Below are 7,235 nucleotides of genomic sequence, written 5' to 3'. Positions count from 1 at the left end.
CCGTCAGTGTGAACTCACCTCGTCATCCTAGGAGGCAGCACCGCTCCTAATGTGTGGCTCATCACCTCCGTAGTAATCTATATTTAATGCTGAATACCTTTGCAAATGCTTTCATTATCTTTTGTGTGTCTGTATTATACACTAGTCACCTCCAAAGCTGCATTCAGAGCCCTGCTGGGTCTAGGTTACGTCTTTAGAACTTTTCCCTGCTGTCCTGTAGTGATTCTTTGCATGTGCATTGTGTAAGGCTACTTTCACACTTATTCTTTTCCAGCAATGAGTTCCGTCCTAGGGCCTCAATACCGGAAAAGAACTGATCAGTTTTATCCCCATGCATTCTGAATGGAGAGTAATCCGTTCAGGATGCATCAGGATGTCTTCAGTTTGGTCTTTTTGACTGCTCAGGCAAAAGATAAAACCGCAGCATACTACGGTTTTATCTCCGGAAGGGAGCCCAGAGGAGCAGCTCCGGCCTGGAAGAGAAGAAGTGGGGAGCCAGCGCCAGGAAGCAGGTAAGTAATCTCCCTTTACAGATCTGGCCAAGTGGGGAGGGATTGCCAAAACCACTCTTATTCTTGCACAGCCCCTTTAAGGTGCAGGATATGGCAGAACAGAAGTTTATATTCTCACTACTCCTGATAATAAAAGCGCTACAAAAAGGGAAAATCGTATCATGAAAAATCACTGAATAAACAGTTTGAGGCTACCCCCAGGGGAAATCCTATTATAGAAAAGTACAGATTAAACAGTTTGAGGCTACCACCAAAAACATGGTGGAAAAACTGAGAAATGCATGGGGACAGGATACTGGGGAATGAACCTTGGGTCCGGTGATGGGCGCCATAGGTCTTATTAACCTGGTGAATAGTAGTAATAGAGTATCCTATCATGACTGCGATGATGTGATAAGGGATGGCGCTAACATACTTGCACGGACCTTCTAAACTGACAGGATGGGCGGAAGTGACGTGCTTGACAAGCTGCTTGCCCGCAGTGTGGAGTGGATGTGACGTAGCGGACATGACGTGGCGTTGATGGTATGGCTCTGATAGTCGGAGTCGTGGATGGGCGGAGGTGTTTTAGACAGGGTGTGATAGGCGGGTGGGACAATCACTCAGCTGCGGTAGGGTTTATAGGTGGAAAAGTTGGACTGAATAGGCACGCCCCTTCTGAAGAAGCTGTGCGAAACGCGCGTCAGGGGTGCGCTCACCAGGGTCCCAAGGTTGGTTCCCCTTTACTTATTTTATATGTGTTGTCCATGCTTGTTGTAATTTCTTAGGTGTTGGATGTATACTGCAGGCTATCCAGCGGCTGTTAGGGTGTAATACCCACATATGGTATTCATCCACATCTACAATATGGCTAACATGGCAACAATTGTACTATCATCTGAAAGTTCATGCCTTCACCCGGCCTGTGTATGAGAAATTTTCTCACTTTAGCCATTTGGCTTACTCAGGCTAAGTGGTGAGGGGTGCTTGGGGGGATAGTTCCAGATTGGTACCTTGTTGGGGCGCTGATTCGCAGTGCAGCCACTTTATTGCTGCTAATTTTATATATATTTATTATGTCCAAAGGTTTGTCTTTTTGTGATGAATTAATAAAATATTTTGTTATGTATATATACATGTGTGTTGTTGTCTATCGGATTTATGGTTTTATCTCCGGCCCAAAAAACTGAAGACTTGCCTGAACGCCGGATCCGGCATTTTTTTTTTTTTACATAGGAATGTATTAGTGCCGGATCCGCGCAGACTTGTAAAAATGTGAAAACAATTCGTGACGGATATGTTTGTCCATATGACAAACGGACAGACGGATCCGTTCTTGCAATGCATTTGTAAGGCTACTTTCACACTAGCAGCAGGACAGATCCAACAGGCTGTTCACCCTGTCGGATCCATCCTGATGCTATTTTGCCATGCCGCCTCTCTGTCCCTATTGACTATAATGGGGGCGGAGCTCCGGCGCAGCACGGCAGTGCACGGCGAAAGGCCACCGGACTAAAAGTACTGCATGTCCAACTTTTTAGTCCAGCGGCCTCTCACTGCGAACTGCCGTACTGCGCCGGAGCTCCGCCCCGTCCCCATTATAGTCAATGGGGACAGAGCGGCGGTCCGTTGGCACAGCGAAATAGCGGCAGGACGGATCCGACAGGGTGAACAGCCTGTCGGATCAGTCCTGCCGCTAGTGTGAAAGTAGCCTAAGACGACCACACATTCAAGTTTTTAGATGCAGTTTTTGAAGCCAAAACCAGGAATGGGTTGAAAAAAGTGGAGAAGTTGTATTTGCCATTAATACTTTTTCTTATGTTGTGATTCACTCCAGATTTTGGTTTATATCAAAATCAAAAAGCCTGAACATGTGGCAGCAGCGTCAGGATGAATTTCAGATTGATAGAAAAGATTTGCTCGTCTCTAGTATACACATCTCTTTAAACTTTCTCAGTTTTTCCACCATGTTTTTGGTGGTAGCCTCAAACTGTTTAATCTGTACTTTTCTATAATAGGATTTCCCCTGGGGGTAGCCTCAAACTGTTTATTCAGTGATTTTTCATGATACGATTTTCCCTTTTTGTAGCGCTTTTATTATCAGGAGTAGTGAGAATATAAACTTCTGTTCTGCCATATCCTGCACCTTAAAGGGGCTGTGCAAGAATAAGAGTGGTTTTGGCAATCCCTCCCCACTTGGCCAGATCTGTAAAGGGAAGATTACTTACCTGCTTCCTGGCGCTGGCTCCCCACTTCTTCTCTTCCAGGCCGGAGCTGCTCCTCTGGGCTCCCTTCCGGAGATAAAACCGTAGCATGCTGCGGTTTTATCTTTTGCCTGAGCAGTCAAAAAGACCAAACTGAAGACATCCTGATGCATCCTGAACGGATTACTCTCCATTCAGAATGCATGGGGATAAAACTGATCAGTTCTTTTCCGGTATTGAGGCCCTAGGACGGAACTCATTGCTGGAAAAGAATAAGTGTGAAAGTAGCCTTACACAATGCACATGCAAAGAATCACTACAGGACAGCAGGGAAAAGTTCTAAAGACGTAACCTAGACCCAGCAGGGCTCTGAATGCAGCTTTGGAGGTGACTAGTGTATAATACAGACACACAAAAGATAATGAAAGCATTTGCAAAGGTATTCAGCATTAAATATAGATTACTACGGAGGTGATGAGCCACACATTAGGAGCGGTGCTGCCTCCTAGGATGACGAGGTGAGTTCACACCGACGGCTCCTGATTACAATCGCTCATTACTCTATTTGCCCAGGAATTCTCTCCTGTTGGATGTCGACAGCTGGGATAGGAATAGCGCGGCTCCTCTACACCCCCAGCCAGTGAAGACAGGTGGCAGTGAGCAGAGGGGCGCCCTGTGTGAGGAGCCCTGTGCGTATAGTGACCAGTAATGCAGGCGACGGAAGTATCTGCCCCTGGGAGGATTAGGGCTGCGAGCAGTGTGGCCCCTCCAACAGTCCTCATTTAAAAAATAAAAGTCTGATGCAAACTACATAGGAAAGAAAGGAAAAACTATGGGGCACATTTATCAAGCTCAACTCTTTTTAGGCGCATTTCATTTGGCTGCCTTTCTTTAGTGATTTTTCATGATATGATTTTCCCTTTTTGTAGCGCTTTTATTATCAGGAGTAGTGAGAATATAAACTTCTGTTCTGCCATATCCTGCACCTTAAAGGGGCTGTGCAAGAATAAGAGTGGTTTTGGCACCCCCTCCCCACTTGGCCAGATCTGTAAAGGGAAGATTACTTACCTGCTTCCTGGCGCTGGCTCCCCACTTCTTCTCTTCCAGGCCGGAGCTGCTCCTCTGGGCTCCCTTGCTGTAAATATCCGGTTTGACATCCCCGCAGCCAATCACTGGCCACGGTGGTGAACGGCTCCCCTGATGTCGTGACAAACGGTTACATGAAACAAGGGGATCCAATCTCCACCATGGCCACTGATTGGCTGCTGCGATGTCAAATTGGATGTTGTCAACGAGGGAGCAGCTCAGGATCAGAAGAGAAGGAGTGGGGAGCCAGCGCTGGGAAGCAGGTAAGTCATCTTAGATCCCTTTAAGTGCCCAGGAGGTGGAGCTTCCCTATGAAGTGCTCTCTGCATTTTGCTGTCTTATAGTCCCTCCCATTTGCTCTGAGCGACTGCTGTAGTGGTCTTCTGGTTGGATGCTACAGCTGTCACTCAGAGCAGGGGGGGAGGGGCTTCAAAGCAGCTCAGTGCAGAGAGCACTTTGCAGTGAAGCTCCGCCTCCTGGGCTCTTGCAGGGGCAGAACCTTACAAAAATAGAAGTTCATATTTACCCTATTCCTAATAAATAATACTGTACAACATATATGTTTCTCCAGCTCTCCCCTCCCCACCCCTTACCTAGAGCTGTCAGCATTTATTTTTTTTATGGTCAAAACTGCTGACAGACTTCCTTTAAAGTGAAGCTCTGCTTTGCAAATATGAATATCAGGATCATAGAACTGAAATATTAAATTAACTTATATTTGTATTTTTAGTGTGTATCTTCATTTCCAGCTGATGTTTAATGTCTTTTCCATCCATGGAGGAGCTTGGTTGTCACTTGTGAGTATAAAGAGCATGGTCGGTGAAGTCTGACACATTTACTGCTGCGGTAAAGCACAGGTTGCTACTTTGTGTAAACCATACAGTGCCAGTGAATAGCCATTTTTTTATTTTTTTGGGTGGGAAGTCCCCTTCCCCTTCCCAGATATAAATGGGGCTATTTATTTATTTATTTTTTATGAATATCCTGAGACGTGCTACTAGAAAGTTTCTGCAGGAAAATCCCAGGAGGTCAGTCTGATCTGGGCAGTGGAGCCATAATGGGTTCATCATATGTTACGTTTATTGCTGCAAGTTATAGAAGGAAACAAGTGAAGGCGAGGAGGAGAAGACGGAGCTATTTATACCCTGCTTTATATAGAAACTGCACAAACTAAACAGGGCCAAGCTGCTAGGCTCTTATCTAAAGGACCACAGAGCTGTTAAAGGGGGTGTCTACTTTGGACAACCCTTCCCAGACACAGCTCTGTAATTTTCCTGGTGGCTGTTCCTGGTATTGCGGCCTACTACAACAACTCCATACTACAACTGTGATACCAGGCGCAGCTGCTGGTACTTAGCACAGAGGCGCCTAGCTAAAGATACTGTATGCTAACATGTCCTGGCAAAACTCCTTTAAGGTCAAATTTGGTCCCATGGGCACCTCTTATCCCGTGTCTACAAGTGTCTGATTGTTGGAGGTCTGACCACTGGGCCTGTATACCCCCATTTAAATAGAGCGACGGTCTCCATCCAACTCTACTCTAGTGTTGGCGTCAAGCACAGTGGCCTCTGGCAGACTACAGTTGATTGGAGCTGCCACGGACATGTACAATCACTACTCCAGTCCAATGGGGGTAAATGGAACCCCTGGTTTTGGGGAGGTGAGGTTCTAGCAGTTTTACAACACCACTGATCAGACACCTATCCCCTAAAGACATTCCCTATGGATAGGGTATAAGTAGTGTTCTTGGGATAGGGGGGACCCTATAAGGGGTTAAAATAAAACTGTTCTGGTTTCTAACGAGCCAAACTCATTACACAGATGCCTTGATCTAAAAGCACCTTGTTCTGGTGACAAGTCCCCTTTAAGAGTCAAAACTGGTGGTAAAAATATTTAAAAAATTGCAACATAGAACATAATGTTTTGTTTATTTTTCATTCTAGGAAGAAGTTACAATGTTGCCATCACATATTTCTCTTGAAGATATATTATGGTAAGTTTGTCGTGTAGCCGTCACCTCTGACAAGTAAATGTTCTGCATTTTGTGTAACAACTTGATCTGGGACCCTTGAAGCTCGTGAAACCTCCAGCGTGCGGCTGTGCCAAACAGATTTGCTGATCTATAATTTGCTGGTTGTGTAATAAACTCTCTGGCAGAAGGTCCTGGAACGACATGAAAGGGAATACTGCAGCCGAACTGATGTCTTTAATTCGCAATTCATTGTCGGTCAGCGGCAGATCTCCTCTTACCTTTATATCGGGAGCAGATTGAGTATGAACGTGTAATAATTCGTCGTCTGCGTATCTAGGATCTGAGCCCCATGAGGTTTTCATCTTTTAATGATTTGGAATTTGCTTTATTTTATTTTTTAAGATTTTATTTTTTTGTGTGTAAAATGCTGTTTATCACAATATGAATAGAATTTTACTTAAATCAATTGGGCCTTAATCCATTGACCATTTTGAGTCTGCTGTATAGGGTGACATGGTGCATGAGTGTTAGGCCTCTTTCACACTACCGTTTTTTGTTTCCGTTTTGCGGCCCATTTTTTGCATTCCGTATACGGTCCCATTCATTTAAATGGTTCCGCAAAAAAAAACGGAATGTACTCCGTATGCATTCCGTTTCCGTATTTCCGTTTTTTCCGTTGAAAGATAGAACATGTCCTATTATTGCCCGCAAATCAGGTTCCGTGGCTCCATTCAAGTCAATGGGTCCGCAAAAAAACGGAACACATACGGAAATGCATCCGTATGTCTTCCGTATCCGTTCTGTTTTTTCTGAACCATCTATTGAAAATGTTATGCCCAGCCCAAATTTTTCTATGTAATTACTGTATACTGTATATGCCATATGGAAAAACGGAACAACGGAACGGAAACACAATGGAAACAAAAAAACGGAACAACAGATTAGTGAAAAACAGACCGCAAAACACTGAAATAGCCATACGGTAGTGTGAAAGAGGCCTTATGGAAAGGGAAATAATTAAAGCATGTCACTTACTTAGGGTACGTCTGCACACAGAATTGTGGGAATACAGCGAAGTGGCAGCCATGTTGCAGGTGAATCACATTTCGCTAATGACTTAGATTGGAGACAAAGGAGTAAAAGTTGCTCGCGACATGTGACTTGTGACATAAAATCCAGCATTTTGGATGGATGTTATGTGACTGTTGCATCACAGTCGCAACATGCCGCGTGTCACCCTGTGACACACATTATATGAAATGTTGCGTGCACCCCTGGAAGATTTTTTTTCACTACATTAATTTTTGGACCAAATGATGGAAATATAGTTCCACTCCAATCAACTATATTCTTATCGCTAGATACTGTTTCAGTAAGCCATCAATATGAGATTGGCTGGGTTCTGACTCCCCGGATCTCCGTGAGCGCTTAAAGGGGTTATCCAACCTCTATAATGACCCCCCCTCCAATGTCCGGGCACCT

General features: G+C 44.8%; 1 long non-coding RNA gene across 1 annotated transcript; it reads left to right on the top strand.

Annotated features, from left to right (window-relative positions):
- The first annotated feature begins 1,139 nt into the window (after positions 1 to 1,139).
- LOC122944420 lies at positions 1,140 to 6,102 on the top strand. Its single transcript, XR_006391014.1, has 3 exons — positions 1,140 to 1,222; positions 4,512 to 4,578; positions 5,725 to 6,102. It is a non-coding gene; the product is annotated as an uncharacterized LOC122944420 (long non-coding RNA).
- The last annotated feature ends 1,133 nt before the right edge of the window (positions 6,103 to 7,235 follow it).

The sequence above is a fragment of the Bufo gargarizans genome, chromosome 8, assembly GCF_014858855.1.
Source record: "Bufo gargarizans isolate SCDJY-AF-19 chromosome 8, ASM1485885v1, whole genome shotgun sequence".
Taxonomy (NCBI): domain Eukaryota; kingdom Metazoa; phylum Chordata; class Amphibia; order Anura; family Bufonidae; genus Bufo; species Bufo gargarizans.
Note: the sequence above shows the minus strand (reverse complement) of the source record. Positions and strands in the feature narration are given on the sequence as shown.